Genomic DNA, 18,843 nt, shown 5'->3' with positions numbered 1-18,843 from the left:
GTATATCTTTCACAGTGATTTTAGCAAACTTAGTACAAAATGGTATATGTGGAGGAAATTGTGACTAGGCACTCTGATTGGAGCCAGACTGAATGCCTTGCATTTAGCCTACAACCGGAAGTTTGCTAAAGTTTTAAAGCTGGAAAATAAAAGACCAAATCTTTGTTTTAGAAGGATTACTCTGTCACCAATGTGAGAAATGACTCAGAATTGGAGAAAACTAGATTCTAGAAAAGGAGTGCAGGCAGCAGAAGGTGAGGGGGTACTGACAGAAGCTTTAGAAAGGATAAAAAGCAGATCGCAAAGGCCTCTGAGGAATATAATTGGAATAACTTAGCAACCAATTCAATGTGGACAAATGAAGAAAAAGGAAAAGTGAAAAACAGCACAGATGTTTCCAGTTTGGAAGACTGAGTGGATTTTAAGGTCACTCACTGATATGTTGAGACAGCTCAAAGTAGTGAGTTTGAATGCATTCTTTCCTTGCAGATATTTTAAAGTAGTTTTTCTATCCCTTAGGAAGAAATACCAACAAATCTAATACCTCTTGCATTCCGCTCATAGCAGAGAAATTGTGAACAGACTTTAGGCAACGTTCAAGATTGGAACTAGGGTAATGTTTTTATCAGCAGGGCCATTTAGTCAATTCTTCAGGCTAATTCCACTAAAAGTAATCAAAGTTTAAATATTACTTTTCAGCTTTTAGTAATTCACAGTATTAATGTTATAAATATTTGATTTTTCTCAAAATAATATATACTATGATTTAAAGATTTTTTAATGTTAGTTTATTGAAGTCTGCTTTTAACAATTACCTGGAAGAGGGCACGTAGGAAGTGACAGATAGAGCCCACAGGTGCTGCAGTGCCCACAGGGTAGGCAAGGAAGAATATTGGGGCCAATAAAACTTTATTTACAAAAACAGACGGGCAGATGTAGTAATTTTTTAATATTGAATTATAACATTATCTATCTAGATTCCTGAGTTTTTTGTCACCTTCTTAATTTTTTTTTTTTTTTTGGCCCAAGGATAATGCCTCAATTTAGTCCCATTTAGATGGTACTAAGCCAACAGGAGTTTGTTACCAAATACAAGCTCAGAGCATTGGATTCAGGAGGGAAACTATGCGCAGGAAGATTGAGGGAAAAAAAAGAGTTTCTCCATCTGATGATCAGCCTATAAGCCCAGATTTGGGGGAGCCAGACTCACTTGCAGAGTGTCAGAAGAACCACAGACCTATTTTGGGTCATCATCTTTCAAACAAAGCCCCACCTAATGACAGCGGCATGTCTATGAAGCTTTCAGTAGGTTTCCCTGGGCCAAAAATGTGCTCTTAAATTTTCTGAAATGTGTTAATAGTTTATAAAATGTGATATTGGATTTTGAGTCTTGCTACTAAAAATGTGGTCTGTGGATCAACATCTCCTGTTTTCTTGTTAAAAATGCAAGTTCTCAGGCCACATCCCTGGCCCACTGGATCAAAATATGCATTTTAGGGCTTCCCTGGTGGCGCAGTGGTTGAGAGTCCGCCTGCCGATGCAGGGGACACGGGTTCGTGCCCCGGTCCGGGAAGATCCCACATGCCACGGAGCGGCTGGGCCCGTGAGCCATGGCTGCTGAGCCTGTATGTCCGGAGCCTGTGCTCCGCAACGGGAGAGGCCACAACAGTGAGAGGCCCGCGTACCACAAAAAAAAAAAAAAAAAAATGCATTTTAATAATATCCCCAGATAATCTGTATACACATTAAAGTGTGAGAAATGGCCTCCAAACTGGAGTACAAAATTAAAATAATAGAACTTTTATTTATTGTTGTTTATCTCATACTCTTACCAATTCAATAATATGTATATATTTTATAATTTATTATGTCACTATAGTAGTACATATCTATTATTATTGGGGTTATATTTATAGACCTTTTTTCTTTAATAGACAGAAATACATGAACAGAAATTTTTGGAGATCACTTCTTGGAAGGTTGCAACTCTAAGTCCTTGAAGAGAGAAATAAAAGAGGAAGGAACAAAACTTGGAGTATTCTAATTTTCTGGAGTGACCTTCAAGCTTAGTCTGTTATCCCAAGGTCATGATGACTAATTACTGCATCTATGAATTCATTAAAATGCTCAAAGAGCCCTCCAGGAAACTTCTTAACCTAAGCCATCCTCAAGTGGTTTATTCTTTTCCTGTAATACTTACTACCTGATCCCAGAACATAAAAGCAAGTTGAATTCACAAATCAATGCTTAGAAAATTATCTAGTGATAAAGAACAAAGCAAATTCAGAATTTGCACAATCCTTTCTTAGTCTGATTGAGGGGAGTCTTAACTATCCATTTAAAATTTTTTTTATTTCAGTATTTTTTTTTCTGGATAAACAATGAAATGCAAATACCATGGTCATTAATGACCTGATAAATGTTTCATCCCCTTGGAAGAGGGAAGTTCATGCTTGGTCTGGCCCATTTCTGAGATGTACCCTCCTATGTAATTAGTGATGCTTTGACTCAACCACCTAGGCCCAAGTCAGTTTCTTGTTTCTTTCTTACTTCCTGTATCTCTATCCTCTCTTTCTCTTTTTTCTGTCCTCTTTGCCACACATTTCGGGTTATATGTGACTCACATTAATAGAGAAAATAAAGAGAAATCAGTCAAAGGCTTCGAAAAGATGTTAATAGTAACATTTAACTTGAGAACTACCTGAGGATTGGATAAGTAGACATTTTTTTCAAGTAATGTTTAAATTTATTACTTTCATATATCTGAATGAGGCATTTGGGGGAAATTCAAATTGGCCAGGTCCTAGGCCAAACGATTTTCTATTCAGCCTTTGCATTCAAGCTGCTCAAGAATGTATGTTTATAGTGCAGAGAAACCACATTTAGAAGATTGTCTCTGTTCTCCCTTCCAATGTTCCATATCGTGCTTGACTCTTAAAGGCACCTGGGTCCACACATGACTTTTGTTTATGGAAGCTTCCCTTTTTCAATGTTTTCCCTGCATCACTATCCCAATCCATGAACTGAGGATATCCATTCATCCAATCCTCTTTTATTAAGCACTAACTATGTAATCGTAGTCAGTGTTAGGCTCCACCTATACAGAGTAAAAACACTCAATGCCTTTTACTTGAATTTTCCCAGAAACAGTCCGTGAGGAAAGGATTTGGACGCAGGCAATATTTTGAAGGTGATCCGAGGAAGCACAAGCAGAGGGGTGGGGGAAGTGAGGTGAGGAATTTGTATGTGCATATTTATGAATGGGTCCTTGCTGTGGGTAGCCAGGACTCAGTCCTACTGGGGACACTTAAAAGAATCATGTAGAACACACCTCAAATTGTCCCAGTGAGGGACAAGGAAGTGGGGTGTGGCATATTTCCCTTCCAAATACGCCCACAACAATATCCCCCAGGCCATAACCTCTTCTTGCAATGTGACCTTGAGGTTCCTTTATTCAAGGGCTTGGGTGGATTTGCGACTTTGGTGGAGGTGGTTCTGTATGACATCAGAAGCTTGGACTTAAAGGGCGATACAGTTTCTTCCTGTTTCTCTTGGGATGCTCATGCTTGTAGGAAGCCCTAATGAGCCCTCACAGAGAAATTATATGGTGTTCCAGCCATCAGACCCAGCTGAGGACCCAGCTACAGCCAGCACCTACTGCCAGAAATGGGAGTGGGCAGTTCTTCTGATGGTTCCCAACTTCAGTCAAGTCACTCTGAGCCTTTGCATCTTCCCAAATGTGGCCCAAACATCATAGAGCAGATGCTCTATGCTCTTTCCAACCCCTCATGCCCAGACTGGTGAGCTCCCAGGTAAATCCATGTGGTCCTTTGGCTCTGAGTTTGGGGTGGTGTGCTATGCGGCGGTTGATAACCAGACACTGGGGCACTCATCCATCAACATCCAGCCCTTGTCAGTTGTGATGCGCTAGGTCCCCAACACACTCAGGCTGCCCTGCATGGCCAAGCAAGTTCCTGCAGCCTTGTGGAAAGTCCACAGGCAGAGAATGACACTCAAAGTGGGAGCTGCTAGCTGTACTGTCCCTGCCCCTGCAGTTACAGGTGAGTGCTGAGTGGACCCAGGGCTCAGGGGCTGAGCAACACCACCTCTGGTCAAATGGCTCACACAGCAGGTGAAAGATGAACAGTTAAACTGAAAGGGTGGAATATGCTAAATCCAATGACAGAGTTAGCACAGGACGCTCTGAAGCTCCAAGGAGACCCTCTACTCCAGGACACTGAGGACCAGGAAGGTTTCCCAGAAGAACAGTTAAGTGAGCAGTTTAGCCTCCAAGGCTAAAAATTGGAAACCTCTCCAATATGACAAAACTCTCTGGAGAAAAACATTTACAAAGACATCTGTTTTGGGGATAGTATTATCTTGGCCAAAAAATGAAATCCTCGTAGGTTACAATTAAATATATGATCACTGTTGGCTCCCCTTTCTAAGAGAATAAGGTCTCAGCGTGCGTGAAACTGATTTAATGACCTGCCTATCCTTAAGACAGGGAGGGATACCTTTGCTGTTTTGGTTAAGTGAAGAAAATATGCTCTTTCATATTGATATTCTGTAAATTCCTACTTAATTCAAGAAGATATCATTTTCCAAAATGAAGATAGAGAAGGGGAAATTTTAAAATATCATTATCCTTTGGCTTTCCATCTGAATATGATGGCTTTGTTAAACACTGCTTTTTTAAACTAAAATTCTGACCCCCTACTCACCCAATTTTTCTGACAACTTCCATGATGCTGAACAAACCTTTCTCTGTGTCATCTCTGTGTGAATACATTTCCTAGTGGGTTTTTTCTGTTTTTTTTTTCTTTTTTGCGGCACGCGGGCCTCTCACTGCTGCGGCCTCCACCATTGCGGAGCACAGACGCCGGAAGCGCAGGCTCAGCGGCCATGGCTCACGGGCCCAGCCGCTCCGCGGCATGTGGGATCTTCCCGGACCGGGGCACGAACCCGCGTCCCCTGCATCGGCAGGTGGACTCTCAACCACTGTGCCACCAGGGAAGCCCTTTCCTAGTGTTTTTGATTTCTTGACTCTTAGTGAACTCTCCATTTGAGTCTAACATACAGAGAAGTACACAAATCATTTTAGCTCAATGACTTTTACAAATGTACACACTCATATAACCAACACCCAGGTGAGTAAGAATAAACAGAACATAACCCAGCACCTCCAGAAACAATGCCCCCAGAGTTAATCACTCCCCTAATTTCTGACACAGACTAGCTTTCCCTGCTTTACGCACTTTATGGAAGGAATCACACTGTGTGTACTGGCCTGGGTCGCCCTTCTTTTTGACTCAGCATTACTTTAGTGAAATTCATCTATCTTTTGTATAGTTGTTTATTTTGATTGTTTGATTTTAACTGCTATTTGTTACATTTTTGTTACTGGAAAAAAAAAAACAGGAGGTTCATGGTTATCATCTGACATCCTGACATTCTGCTTCCAACTGAGGAAAACCTTTATTAGCAGGGAAAAAAAAGAAAAAAGAACTTTCTGAAACACACTGCATGAGTTAGTGTTTCCTCTGAAAGTTTGGCAAGGGCGTGGGAAGCGGACTATATTAGTCATTCAGAGGATTTTGTCCTCAGATGTCCCGATTCGGAGGTTGAACAATTCCCATTGTAAGGTAGGATTAATGCTGTTACACGCTCTCTGTGCATGACTCCATATTACAAATGTAAAAGTTACATTTTAAGTTCAAAGTGCCACCAGTGATGTTTATTTGCTTGCATTATCATAGTTTGGGTTCACTGTCTCTTTTAGGGCTGGGAATTTGGGGCCAAGGGTATGGGAAAGTTCCTTTCTAGTATGAAACATGTCAGTGCCTAAAAAAGTATATATGTATAAATTATATATATATATATATATATATATATAAAGATAATCTTAACCTAGTGATTTTATTGCTAAGTTCTATGACACTGCAGTAAAACTGTAGAACCTTCATTTTCCTTGCTCAGAAAGCAGCAGCATGCTGGGTTGCACATGCCTCCAAAGAGGAAATAAACTATTTTAAATGCGCAGACAATTGAAATTGCAAAAGCAATTCCTCCAGGAAGTGGGTAACCGTCACCCATGAGGTGTGAGCAAGACCTTAGTTTAATAACAAATGGGTAAGAGCACAGGCCAACAGCTCGGGCCACATTTCTTGTGTCCCTGCATTCCTAAATTGCTTTTGCAAGGACACCCCAGACAACTGTAGCCTCTGTATGTATCTAGAGTCTGCTATGAGGTTCTGAAAAACTAGAGCGCGCTGGGGCTAGTTTAACAGCGGGAGCTATAAGGCAAGGAGGAGACTGAACTGCTCTTTTTCGTGTCGGTCAAACTGCCCCTGGTACACTGGGTTTCATTGTTGGTGCCCTTTGTAAGACAGCTAAACTGAGTAGCTTTATGAGTAACCAACCACAACAGTGAGAGGCCTTGAGGCACGCAATAATGGCCATTAGCATTTATTATGCACTCAGCATGCCAGACCTTCTCCAAGGATGCGATGGCATCTGAACCTCCTGAGAGCCCCCAGGGTGGTCACTATTACTATGCCTGCATTTTCACACCCAGGAAAGTAAGACTTGGAGAGATCTGTCAGAGTCACAGAGCTGTAGAGCTGGCTTTGAACCTTAAGTGGTCTGACTCCAGGGTCAGTGCTCAGAGCAGCATACCACATGACTTGTCACTAAAGGACCCTATGAGACGCAGAGGGGATAGGTTCACCCCTGCCTCATAGGGTCCTTGAGCCATTGACCATGTACAGGGTTCACCTGAGGTCCTGACCATAATAAAGCCCTCCATAAATGTTGGCTACTATTACTATGAACAGAATGGTAGTGAAAGAGTGATTAACCTGGAGAATTTAGTGAGGACACGGCAGTGGTCTTAGAAGTAACTTCCTGTGGGTGGTGATGTGTAAGATGGCAGACAGCATGGCATCTTGGGAAGGGCATTCATTGCTTTAGAACCAGGGCACTTCTGTTTCTTTTTATAACTGACTTTTGGCAAATCACTTAACCACACTGAATCTCTTTCTGCATGTCAGTGATGGAGACAATAATTACTACCTTTCAGAATTCTTATGAAAGACATGTAAAAAGTGCCCTAAAGATGTCTGGCACATAATGGAAACCTTGCAGAGGTTAATTTTCTTCTCAACAACCTCTGTGACTCAAGACTAGAGGATGGAATTGTGATCTATCAGAGGAAGTTTAGACGTGGTCCAAAAATCATTATCTAAATGGGCTTCCTCAAGAGAAAGTGCTGGCTCCCAGTGGAAGTTGCTAAGTATTTCAGAAGAGGGGTGGGCTAGTGAACTATTTGACCTTTAGTCCTTCAACTATTATGGAACCAAGAAAACATTCACACAGCCTTTCAGAAAACTCCCTTGAGAACACTCATGCTACAAACAGTTCTTAGTAAATCTTAGGATCCATTAAGCTTGTTTATGGCCAACAACAGTGATGGGAAGATGCATCAGAGCCTCCCAGGACCTGCTCACTGGTGTGCTTCTTGCAAAGCCTTGTTTCCTCTGCAGTTTGAGGTGGTGGTGGTTTGTGTTGGTTTTCTTCATGACAGCGTTGAGGATGATGCTTTATTAAAATAACTTTTAGGACCTTCTGTTCATTCTAAAACTTTCCTTTCTCCTTTTCAAACCAGGAGCCAGGGCCTTTACCTTTTCTTTCCTTAGACTTTTGCTGAGCAAAGGTAACGTGAAGGAGGGAGGCACCTGATGGAACGGTTTTGGAGGTAATAAAGGAAAGAAGAACGATGTGTCTCAGTCCAGGAAGGGGTTCGAAGGCCTCCATCCTGTGAGCAGGGAAGACGTACCAGCCCCTCTGCTGGGAGCAAGCCTGGGGAGACAGTGAGACCTCAGAGGGTACTGCCTGGTGGACGCAGAGAACGTGGGGAGCTGAGGTTTCCTAAATCAGCCGACATCACCATGAGCAGATACAGCAGTCATCAGGCCTGGAGGAACCAAGCAGTGGGCATCTCACTGTGAACTGGGGAGAGCCAGTGACCCAGGACCATGGTGGATGTCCCTCCAGCCCTGCCTCCCTGGAAATTCCTGAACACTAAGGTGGGGGGGGCGCGGGGAGGGCAGAGAGCAAATCTTCCATCAGCCTCGGGAGTCTGGAGTCGGATTTAGGTTGATCCGTAAAAAGGAAGAAATTGTGATTATTTCTGCCACATCTGATTTTGTAGGGCAAGTTTAACCTTCCACAAAAATAAACCCATTTGAGAGTTTCGATCTAAGGTCATAGCGTCTGGGTCTCTCATCATGATTAGAAAGTGCTGCCTCATTAACCCAGTCAAAGGTGAGGACCAAGGGAACCTCAGAGTATTAAGTGATTGATCCAGATGGGTCCAGGTGAGTGAAATCCATAATTCTCGATTTCCTAGCTCCTAACTGCTCCCTCTTCAGGTTTGAGGAATGCTGTCTCAATATGATATCCATTATTTCAAGCAAGATTTTATTTCTGCTTGTGATATTTATGGAAACCAGGTGGAAGAAAGAAATGCAAGGGTGCCCCCCGGGTGCCTTTTAGAGCCCAGCCCCCACCCTTCTGTGCACAGCTCTCACGTTGCTCCTGCCCGGTGCTGAGAGCAGGGGGCTTAGAGAAAGCGCTTCATGATTGAAAAGGACTTGAGCATCCTGAGATGAAAGCAGTCTGTGAGCCTGAAGTGCCGCTCCTTGAAGGATTACTTCTGTTTATGTTTTGGCTGCCACTTGGTTATGTTGAAGAGAAAGAATGATTTCAGAAATTGATCCCTTTACCCTTTGAGCAAGCCGAAGTGGGCAGAATTGAAAAGGGATTTCAGGCTGCTGTTGGTGGCTTTGCTGTGGAGGCTGTTATCACCCCCTTGTGGGGACAGTCTCCGGGCTTGGCTGGCCTCCAGCAGTTAATGAAGGCCCCTGGAGAGTCACCTCAGTCTCTTTGCTGCTGCAGCTGGCACACTTGAAGGTGGGTGAGAGAAGAGCTCCTGGGCAGGAGGAAAGGGGGCACCTGCCCAGCTACCCACTGTCAGCCCCTCTGCCCCACCTTTGGTCAGGCTGCTTTCCAGACTGAGATAATCAGGCAGTGAGTGCCCGCACCATGGGGCTCAGATGGGATGAAGACTGGCTTAGCTTGGGTGGGGGCAACAGGAGGGGGAATGGACTCCAGGAAGATGCTCCTGATTCCCGGTCACTGCAGAGGACGCTCCTGTCTGCAGTCTCAGGAGCTGAGGTACCTAGGAGGCTGCACCTCCCCGTCTTTCTTCTGCTTTATCATCACCCCTCATCCACACTGGTTTCCTCGTCTTGGACAAACTTTCTCCTTGTGTAATTTTTACTTTTTCTTCCTAACATCTCAATAGAAGTAGAGATTGTTAGAGTTTCAAAGGATTTCAGCAACCATCTCTTCCAATTTCTCACTTTATAGACGGGGAAACTGAGGCATGTGAGTGACTAGCTGAGCTGATGACAGAGCCAGCAGCAGGAGTCTGGGCATCCTGTCCCCTCTCCAGGCCTCTTCGTAGGGTGTCCCGCTGCCTTCTCCCCTCTGCCCCCTTCTCTCCCCCAAGCAATGGTGTCAGAAAGTGGGAAATCAGAGTTCTTGTCCTGTCACCAAACCACCATGTGACTTGCTGAAAATCACCCAGTCCCAGGCCTTCTGTTTGCCCATCTGTGAAATGAAGGATCAGATTAAAGGGCCTCAGTGACAATCCCACGTGTTCACCAAATCCAGCTTGTTTTCCTTCTGGGCATAGGGGAAGGCTACATTTTCCGGCCACTGCTCCATCATTTTGAACGGAGGACTGAGTTCAGGAAGGGTTGGAAGTGGGGTGTCTCACTCTAAGCCTTGGTCAAGATCCCCCTCATCACTCTTCTTCCACTTTGTGGTGACCTTGAGGCCCCCAAGTACGTTGATGGGCTTATAAGAAGGAGAATGACCCTGCAGGGCATTACGCTTCCACCCTCCTCACATCCCCTACCTCAACAAGGACATGAACACACTGAACCTTCATCACGTGACTGAGAACTGGGGATTGGTAGTTACTGCAGTTTCCTACCCTGGCTAATAAAATCTCGCAGACCCCTTCAGCCACAATGTGCTAAGACTTTCCTGATCATTGTTAGTTTATTTTATTCTCCTTTATTCAGCATTTATTAAGCACCTGTGATGTACCAGAAATCGTGTTATGATCTAGTTCCTTGTCTCTGTCAGGAGCCTCAGCCCCAAATCTAATTCAAACGTGATTGTGGGGGACTCAGCGTACAAAGCATAACCTGCCTTTGATTTCTCCATCTTTCTTCCCACCACAGTGGTACAGAGGACCCTGGGAGGAACGGCTTTCAATTGCCATCACCCAGTGCCATGGTAAGGAAGTCTCAAAGCAATGATTAAGTACCAATGGGCCAAGTTACAAAGGAATGAGAGTCAGAGGTGTTTCACATGATGGGGCTGGTGGGGCTGAGTTGAAGTGATTCCACAACATTCACTCCAGGGGACTGGACCGTGTGACCACCATTTAGAAATACCTGTATTGGGCCTTATGGGTTCTTTTGAAAACATCTTTAAATCAGGCCCGCAGACAAGCACCATCTATCCTCATTAGAACTGTCTGTTTCCTGCTGGCCGTGGTGTCCACTGCCGCTCTCAGATTCTTTAGGTACATTTTTCTTCTCAGCATTGAAGCTGAGCACACCCATCTGGCCGGTGAAAGAATATAATAGGGCATATTTTCAGCATGACCAATTAGATGTGCAACTCCCATGAACAATAACAGGACTTGCGCTACAGATTCTTCCTCAATAAATCTGGCCTTTCCCCTTATGAGCAACAGATGGGTTTTTCGCAATGGCTCATTACCTCCTGGCTCAGCTCTGTTGCCAGAAGTGAAGTATAAAGTTATTTATGGATGGAGAAAGATACATAAGTCACCGTGGATTATTTTCTGCCATCCTTTTCGTTTATTTAGTTAGAGTTTTCTACCGCTCGAGATGAGCAAGTTAGAGAAGATGGTGGTGTCCCCACTGGGAATGGAGATGGATGTCCCTTCAGCCTCGTTACTTTTCCTGATGGCTGCGATCTCTGAAGGTGACGCTGTGTTTCCCACAAGAAATGGTAATTGGGATATTTCAATAGAGAAGATACCCATTCCTCAAAAGATTCTCTAGCCTTTGACAGGCCATCTCTGTGAGATTTGGTCAGTGGGGGCACAAGTCAGTGCCACTTAACTGCATGTGATACGTTTGAGAAGAGAAAACAAATTGCTTCTTTACGAAATGCCAATATTTTTCAGTGCTTGACATCTCAGCCAGATAGAGAGTATTCCTCTGTCAGTTGGGGGGAGGACAGGGAAACAGGCCAACAGACTGCCAGGCTACACATTATATGGGAAATACACAGTAAAAGTATAAACATACATGAGGGAAAGAGGGGGGAGGTGGGGAAGGGATTGAGAAAGTAGCACTGAGTCCAGTGATCTCAGATTTGTGAGTGTGGAGGAGACTATGCCCTGTGAACATACTTCTATTCTGTCCAGTTCCTCCCTGGGCAATTCCTTAAACGATCTACGCCTCAGTTTCCTCATCTCTAAAATAAAAATAATAAGAGGATGGCCTAGGATTGATATGAGCATTAAATGAATTAATATTTGTGACAGTGCCTACCGTATAATAAGTACTATAAGTTTTTATATAAAGAAACTCAAGCCAGCAGTTGTCATGAATTGACTTGTCTTCCCGGGTTGTTCATTGGGGTTGCCAATTATGGGAACTTTCTTCCCTCTCAGGCCACAGGAATGGATGTGTATCCAGTCCCTGTTCTTCCTGAGGATTTTTTAAATGGGTACAAAGGAAAGATGGTCAGTTTCTCTATTAAGGGTAAGGCTCTGAGTTATAAATCTAGATGCTTCCAGAGGCTTTGTGACCTACTCTGTTGACAAAGCTGATTAGCAATAGGAGAGATGAATCCAGCACAGAGGGAAGCAGAGACAAGAGATGGAAAGTCCTAAGCTGTGTTCCAGTCCCAGGTTCATTGGTTTCTAAGTCAGCCATACACATGCCTTCCTGCAGTTTGCTTACATGAATAAAGATGTTCCCTTTTCTGGGACAAGAGGAAGGGAATAATCACTTCAAATTGGGTTTCTGTCACAGCAACAACAAACCAAAATTTAGTGGATAAAGACCAACATTTACCGGAAAATACAATTCTCTGTGCTTCTACACTTCCCCTCTCCAAGGAGTTCCCCTCTCCATATATATATTTGGAGAGAGAGAGAGAGAGATCGTGAGGTATGGGGATGATAAAGAGTCATTTTTAAAAGACACCTGAAGAGTCATTTTAGAAAGACACCTAGGGTTATTTCTACAGCCCAAGCATGCAGATCACAGAATCACAGAGTCCCAGAGTTCAGAATTGCCTCCTAGATTTTATTCAGATGATATGGTTTCAGACTTTGCCTGTTGAACACTGGGAAGCCAGTTCTTCTGAGTTGGGCAATAGCTCTACTGATGAAGACAGTTATTTGAGCAAATCTGACTTAGCAAAGTCAGCAAAGTGTTCCCTCATCATTTCTAGTCCTTCCCTCAGGAAAACTACTAGTCTCCTTCCTATTCACATGAGAGGATTAAAATATTTGAACAGTTTTTATTTCCTTGTAAGTCTTTTCTTTCTTGGGACAGACATGTCTACCAGAAACATTCCATTAAATAGTACCGAGAGAGAAACTTTAGGATACTCGAGAGTCAACAGAGTTGGTAGAAAGAATGTTTGCTTAAAGTCAGACTAGTGCCGTGTTAAAAAGTGGCAAGGCTTGTTGGAGTCTATCATGTGAATGAAAAAGAAAAGATCACGTGTCTGGGACAGACTTTCAGCAGGAAGGATGTGTAGCTTCACAGCACAGTTGTGCTTCCCAGGACTCGTAACCTGACTTCTGCAATTACTAAACCAGAAAAGCATTGGTAGCACATACTTCTCATTTCATTTTTTCCTAGGTTGATTTCCTTTAGAATTGATGATAATTAAAACAGACACTATGTTAAATGGTATCCTGTGGTTGGTACTTAGAGTTTTCATTTAAAACAATACATGCAGCAGAGAGGCTACTGAAACACCACCTACCTTACCTGTACGACAGTTTTAGCTGAAAGAACACATTTCTGAAACCTTATTTCCCTGGAATGGTGAAGGAGAAATTAATACTGGAACAGAGAAGATGCCTCTCCTCCCCACCTCAGGTTTCATGCCATGGGTCCAGGAGGTCTGAGGGCAAATTACTGATATAGGCAACACCATGGATGGATCTCAAATGCTCTGTGCTAAGCAGGGACAGACACAAACTACTATGTACTCTGTGACTCTGTTTATATGACAATCTGGAAATAGCAAAACTACAGAGACAGAACAGACCAGTGATTAACAGAGGCAGGGAGGGTTGGAGGGGGATGACTGCCAAGAGGAATGAAGGAACTTTGCGGGAGATAAAAATGTCTTATGTCTTGACTGTGGTCATGGTTTCATGCCTGTGTGCGTTTTTCAGAATTCATAGAATGGCAGACCTAGAAAGGTTGACTGGCATTGTGTGGAAATTATACCTCAATAAATGTCCATCTTAAAGTGCTATACAGCAAACCACTCTAAAACTCAGTGGCTTAAAAATACCATTCATGGGGCTTCCCTGGTGGCACAGTGGTTGAGAGTCTGCCTGCCGATGCAGGGGACACGGGTTTGTGCCCTGGTCCGTGAAGATCCCACATGCCGCGGAGCGGCTAGGCCTGTGAGCCATGGCCACTGAGCCTGCGCGTCCAGAGCGTGTGCTCCGCAATGGGAGAGGCCACAACAGTGAGAGGCCCGCATACCGCAAAAAAAAATACCATTCATGGTCAAGGCCCTGTGGGGGTGGACAGTTGACCTGGCTGGACACAGCTCTGGCAGAGCTCCGCTTTCTGGAGGCCTATAGGTCCGGGTCTGACCTACTAGCTTCTCATCTCCCTGGAGCCTGCAGCACGACTGGGCCACGTTCTTCTCATGCTGATAACGGAGGCGCAACAGAGCAAGTCCAAACACAGAAGGACGTTCCAAGTATTTGCCTGTGTTCCATCTGCTAAAATGCCTTTGGGAAAAGGAAGTCATGTGACAGCCCAGATTCAAGGGGTTGGGAAGAAAACACCTCTAGTGGGAAAAACTATCTGGAATACGCAGAAATGAAGTGTTGGAACAATAACCCAACCTTACAGAAGGCTCTTTACTGAGCTACAATGGAATGGCATGCCTCTTGCTTCTTTAAGGGTGGTAAGAAGCAGCGGTCATATGAAGATCATTTTTACTTTTTCTGCATTATTTATGTTGAAGATTTGTTTTTTAATTTAGTGTTTCAATTATGAGGTTCCTCACTATAAATTCTTAGAATTTAGACCAGACACTCACACTCTGTTTTCTGGGGGGAAAAAGAAAAAAAAAGTATAGTTGATTTCATCAGACCATCAGAAATCTGTGATTCACCTTGATGTCTTTTCACCTTGGTAACCAGGAAGCTCGATGCCAATGGTTGCTCGGTGGAGACAACCATGCTATTCCAGGTTCCTTCCATGTTTATCCTCCCTCTGCAGGACTACAAGCTTTTTTTACATCTTTATATGTATCCACCTTATTATCTTCATGCTTTTTGTTGCAAGATTCACAAATATCTTCTGAAAATAGGTGGAAGGAGAAGGATCACAAATAATGCAAAGAACAGTGGATGAGGAGGTAGAATAATATACCCTAATCATTTCCCTGGCACTTACTGTGTGAGCTTTGCAAATCTCTTGATCTCTCTAGGCCTTGAGTTTTTAATCATCTTATAAGGCCAATTATGTCTCTCTCTACTTACTGTTCAACATAATGGAGAAAACATGTGAAATCACGATGCAATTTTAGGCACCACTGACTCTTTGGTTATAAGCCATTTTCATCAAGCGAGTACACAGGTGTGACTTTGGCTCTAGAGGAAGCCCATATTGTTCTATAAGTGGAACAAAAGCCTCCCCTTGATTTCTTGCAGTGGCTTTGCCTGCCAAGTGGTTTAGGAGATTTGTAATAGCAGGAGAAGGCACAAATTCAGTTCACTGGCAGTTTCAGGCATGTACAGAGGGATGAGAGTTCTTCAAATGCTGAAATGAGCCAGTGGTCTCAGGGTGATTTTAAGCAGAAAACCTGCCACAGTCCCAGTAAGATCCTATGGGATTTACGGTGTCAGAACCAAGGTTGAATAAAGTGCAGGGATTAAAGGAGCTTGACTGGCCACAGAGGGGCAGCTTCTAGGTCAGTGAGTCATTGAAACTGTATAGATGACAGTCCTTTGGTGAGAGGGCAGTGAGGGGATTCCCGGAAAGAGTATAATTAGTTCTCTGACCTATTTGTACTCTCACCCTGACGCACAGTGTTTCACTGGGCAAATGTCACAACTTCTTGGAGTCATTTTTTCATCATAAAAGTGAGAAGAAAGTGACTTAAATGGACAATTATTTAGAATTTTTAGAGAAATTTGAGCCATAAAATTTGTAATCTACCTGAGCTCAGAGTACATGTTTGATTTCATCAAAGTTTTAAGACCCATGTGTTTCCGAGAAAACTTGAGTCTGTGCAAAATTACTTAAAGCTCGGGGCAAAATTACACCTTGGGGTCTATTTCTCAAAGAGCCCAACAGGTACGAAAAAATCATTCAATCTATGCCTGATAATTTGAGTGTTAATTGACTGGGAGTCTCCCTTTGCAGAAAGACACATGTAAAAACATAAACCTATACCAGAATCACCTAAATTGTGTATTGTAAGTACTAATTAAGGGGCCCCCTTCAGACATCCTGAATTAGAATGTCAAAGGTGGGGCCCTGCCTGAAACTTTAATTTTAAACAGATGCCTCACCTGACTTTAAAAGATGGTACCATGAGAACCAGGGTATTTAAGCAGGGACTATCCTAAGTCATGTTTCATGAACCCAGGTTCTTGCTTCTCAGGTGCACAAAACCACAGAATAAACATGCAGCGCTGCCCCATTTCTCTTCACTTTTTTTTTTTTTTTTTTTTTTTTTGCGGTACGCGGGCCTCTCACCGCTGTGGCCTCTCCCGTTGCGGAGCACAGGCTCCGGACGCGCAGGCTCAGCGGCCATGGCTCACGGGCCCAGCCGCTCCGCGGCATATGGGATCCTCCCAGACCGGGGCACGAACCCGTATCCCCTGCATCAGCAGGCGGACTCTCAACCACTGCGCCACCAGGGAGGCCCTCTCTTCACTTTTAAAGTAGTTAACTTGGTATCATTAAGCACTGCTATATTTAAAATAGATAACCAACAAGGACCTACTGTATAGCACAGGGAATGCTGCTTAGTATTCTGTAATAACCTAAATGGGAAAAGAATTTGAAAAAGAATAGATACATGTATATGTATAACTAAATCACTTTGCTATACAACTGAAACTAACACAACATTGTTAGTCAACTATGCTCCAACATAAAATAAAAATTTTTTTAAAGAATTTTTATTTTTTGTCCATCAACAGATGAATGGATAAAGAAGATGTGGTAAGATTCAAATGAGGCAGCTCTGCCAACGTGTCTCACACAAGGGGGTGTTATCCTTTCCAAGGATGTCTGGCAACTTGAGTCCTCCAATTTCACAGAACCATTTAGAGGTTAACTCATGGCATCATACCTCCTGTAAAGGCTACACACCTCACTGTATTCCTATATCCTGTTCACATAAGGATGGGGAGGGACCAGCTCTCAACAGCCAATCCATTGATCCCGAATACCTTTTATTTCACCAATGCAAACCTATTCCCAGCATTTGTCATGGCATCAAGATACTAGTTTCATAAATAAAAACTAACTTGCCATAGTTACATGCAAATTTTAAAACCTTTGGTGTTGGCTGAGGTAAAGATAGCAGAAACATGTGAACTAATGGCTTCTGCTGGTAGGCTCTCAGATTAGCCTGCTAGCTGAACAACCCTGGGTAAGCATTCTTGAGTACTATGCAGTCTGTACCTGGGTTGTAGATTTATCCAACCAACATTCAGAGAATATCATTCTTTCTATGCTAAACTATTTTCATGAAAACAATACATATCTTGAACCTGGTCCCAGGGACCTTGGTAAATTGGACGTTGTAGCCCTGAAATTTGCACTGTGTCACACAGGCGATGCCCATCCCTTAGTTGTTGAATTAACTAATAAGTAACTGTATGACTGAATGTATAAATCAATCAGTGACAGCATTTCATCCTTACCACCACCCTGTGTGATATCATCACCAGTTTATAGGTTAGGAAACTGACACTAGAGCGCTTAAGCAAACTTCCCAAACTCCGTCCACTTCTAAGTAGTGGAACCATTGTTCTGAGTCTTGCCTCCTTACAGCACAGGCTCACCTCCCTGTGCACAGAGGTATGGAAACCCACAGTATGTTTGAGAAATGCAGGAAGTTCCATTTGGTACAGTGTGAGACCGTGAGAGTGATGAGGGAGATTATGTGGCAAGATAGATATGATGTATCTGAGAGCCACATGCTTTATTTTATAGATAGTGGGTGATTCATCAAAGATTTTTTTTTGATAGAATAGTGACCTAATTCCAGCTATACTTTAGAAAGATGGATCTTTCTAAATGCAGAGGTGAGTAGTTACTTTAGAGACCATATGGTCTATAAGTCTAAAATATTTACTATCTAACCCTTGGCAGAAAAACTTTGCCAGCCTACTCTAGAAGAAGATATTCTTAGTTATTTTAGGTTGGCTAGCACTATTAGCGAGAAAAATCTAGATCCCAGACTTGTGAAAGTACAGAGGAAGAAAGGAGGTTTTGCTGGTCTACTCAGTATGAGCAAGCATGACCCAATCATCCTGGTTTGCCCAGATTTTTTTTGGTTTTAGCACTAAATATCCCATAATCCAGGAAATCCTTTAGTCCTGTGCAAACTGGGACAGTTGATCACCATAATGATCAGAGCAAAGTCATGAAAAAGCAAGTCAGAAACTTGAGAACAGAGACATAAAGCCCCATTTGGAGATGAAATCAAGTATGAACATTTGAAGAACCATCATGGTCAAAGTTCACAGGGTGAGTTTGGTTTATGAAATATGTAACATGCCCAGTCTATCAGTTAGGATTAAGTTCAGCTGTGAGTGACAGAAAACACAGAAAGGCAAAAAAAATGAGAGGTAAGTAGTTCGGGACTTGTATGACAGCCTCTTGATCATCAGGGACCTAGACTCCTTCTACTCGATTGTATTACCATCCTCAAAATGTTGCTAGAACTTTCTGGACCAAGGTGGCTGCTTGAGCTCCAGCCATCACAGCTACATTAAAGTCAACAGAAAGGAAGAAGAGGTGAAAAGGGGAGCATCCTTATCCCATAATGACTCTTCCTCAAAGTTGCATACCTCACTTCTGCTGTTATGTCACCATACCTACACACAGGAGAGGCTGGAAAACATAGTTGTAATTCCTGGAAGTCAGATGCCCAGCTAAATATAGAGAAACTTATTACTAATGAAGAAATAAGGAATGGATATTGGGGGACAACTAGAACCCTCTGAAACATTTAGATAAGTATAGTTGTTATAAATTCATAGCTAATATTGTTGGGCTGCCTTTATTTATCAGGCACCATGCCAAATCCTTCTTATAAATTTTCTCATGTAATCCTTCCAAAAATATGTAAGTTATATATTATCATTATTCTGTATTTGATATATGGGGAAATGTAGGCAAAAATAGGTAAAATTAATGTTGCTAGATTACATAGCTACGAGGTAGAGCTAGGATTTGAACTCAGATTGGAACCATGAGTTTAATGGCCTTG

Source organism: Hyperoodon ampullatus (assembly GCF_949752795.1).
Source record: "Hyperoodon ampullatus genome assembly, chromosome: 10".
Classification (NCBI taxonomy): Eukaryota; Metazoa; Chordata; class Mammalia; order Artiodactyla; family Ziphiidae; genus Hyperoodon; species Hyperoodon ampullatus.
The sequence above is the reverse complement of the archived record's forward strand: the minus strand, read 5'-3'. Positions refer to the sequence as shown.